Here is a 2,581-nt window from a genome sequence, read left to right as displayed (position 1 = left end):
CCATGGACATAACCATATTTTAACATGCCACAATGTGCCATTCCAAAAGTGGCCCCCCAGGACTATGCATAGTACACTTACCTCTTCTTCATTCAAATTTATGCTGTCTTGCCTCTTTCATGGGACTACATCAATACAAAAAGGACTCAGTTCATTTCACAAGGCCAGGTCTGCCAAGAACAAAATAAATAAATGCATACATATAAGGTTCATGTCTTTCTCACCCATCAGATTCCTTATCACCTCTGTCCGATGAGATGTCCTCTGGCATCTGACTCACAGTCACTGGCCAAGCACCAAGACCTAGACACTGTCCAAATGCTGTGCATCATTATGCCTACCATTGACAGAAGAACAACTCCCAAAAGCTTCTTGTGGACAAGATAATACATATCATACACTGGCAGGGTAAAATGCCAGATGCCACCAAAAATGATGATCGAAGCTACACTTGCTCTTTGATTGGATCTCTACGAGAAACATGATAATGAGAGAAGAAAGCTGCTAAGAGGAATTACAGTTTAATGGTGCATATTTCCTGCCTTTAATGGGTTATATTTCTGGGCATTCCAGCTATGCAGCACACCTTATCTCTGGCTTTCCACAAACTGGGTAACAACATGGGCCCTGGTTTTTGTGCCTTTAAATATAGATATAAGTCTGAGAATACATGATTGTTAGCCTCATGGATGGACTAATTATGTAGCCACTAACTCAGTCACTTATGACAAACTGAAGGAGATCATTCAATAAAATGATGAAAACATGACTCATTCTATGTTTCAACTGGAAGCATCCTCAGAAAGTATACTAGCCTGAATACAGAAAGCCTAGGGTGATAATTCATGCTCAGCATTCATTTTTCTCTCCCAGTCAGCACTTGATATTGGCAGATACCCCAAACTATTGAGACAGACCCTCAGATCCCTCAACACTCATTAATTTCTCAGGCCTTCAAAAATCTTTCATAACCAAGATGGAAGTTGCTGTCCAGTGATACAGCACCTCCAGTGACTCATCTCCAATAGAAGAAATCCCACACATACCAAATGGAAAATAATGCCCAAAGTCACAAACAAAGGTATCCACCACTCCCCCTGCTACAGGTGTCAACACTCAGGCCATCTACTGAGTAAAACAGTGCTACAAATAGCCTTCCCCTACCAAGCATTTCTCCACGTATGGGGCCTTCATGGGAAAAGGACTGTCACATGGCATCAAGGATTGCTAGCAAATTCCCCTCTCTGGCACTCTACAAGACAACTATCTTCTCTCTAATCTGATCAGTTGGTGAGGGATCCAAGTGACACCTCACATACATTTCATATCTAGGAAGGTCACCACATGATCACTGCTGTCATATTTGGGAAAATCCATAGATGGAAGATAAGACTGTTTCATTCCTAATTGACACAGAATGAGTGGTGTGAGGAGGTACAATGCATTGGACTCATATTCCAGCTGCCCTTCTTTTCCAGGAGAGCTGAAATGGGCTGAAAACTTTTGTTGTGGGGATGTGTCGCTTCATTCTTAGACCCCTATTACAGGGACTATTCTGTCAAAGGGAAATCTTCATTTTCTCCCATGTCTTCTGTGTCTCATAACCTGCAGGATCCCATTGCAAAAGAGACACTTCTTAACAAATCTGTCCACTACTCTAACTATCACCTTTACCACTACATGCTCCACTGCCTTCTTACTCTTGCTTCACATCCCAAATCCACCCTTCCCTGATCACCTCTTATCCTTAAACCCTCAAGCATGAGCTTTCTCAGTCTCTTATCTGCAAAACACCAAGACTACCTGTGTTACCACTTCAAGAAGATCACCCCTTGCCAGCACACTGAAAACAATCCCTACACATTTAGGTTCCTAAGGGAGAAACACCAATTATTGTCCAACTCCTCAAACAAGGCCTTCTTAGACCTGACAATTCCTCATTTATGCCCAGCCCTGTCTTTTTTACACCTTGACGGATAACACCATTTGATCAAAGACCTGTGACATCTCAAGTAGACTGTGGCCCTTATCTACTACACATACCCTAAACTCTAGAGTATATTGTCCTGCATTCATATATACATCACTCAACAAACTGTCCTAAATCCCAAGGACTTTTTTTGTGTATTCACAAATTTCCGACTATATCTGCTCTTTCTTCACCTGAAGGTGAAAGTGAAAATATTATTTGAAAAACTAAATGAAGAGTTCTACATGACCACTGCTCTATCTATTCTAGACCCAGGCCACATCTTCCTTTCACAGGTAGTAGAATAAAATGGATTCACCATGAAATTTTGAGTCAAAATGAGAGGAGTTATCCCCAGGGCCTGTCTAGGAAGACAACAAGATGTCCCCTTGATTCTAGGGTTAGAGGCCACCACCACTACACTTGTGCACTTGGAGGCCACGAAGATTTCTCTCCTTGCTCCCATCATCTTGACCTCCTCCATGGCTAATGTGCCCTGTTTACATCCTCTATTTCTCTCACCTGTTCTCAGTTCCAAGTTTCCTTCACCTCTAAGATGTCTTTTTTGAAACTCCCACCATTACTCTGCCACCAGGTCCCTGTTTGAAACAT

Source organism: Octodon degus, unplaced genomic scaffold, assembly GCF_000260255.1.
Source record: "Octodon degus isolate 3935 unplaced genomic scaffold, OctDeg1.0 scaffold00359, whole genome shotgun sequence".
Taxonomy (NCBI): Eukaryota; Metazoa; Chordata; class Mammalia; order Rodentia; family Octodontidae; genus Octodon; species Octodon degus.
This window is presented reverse-complemented; position numbering follows the sequence as displayed.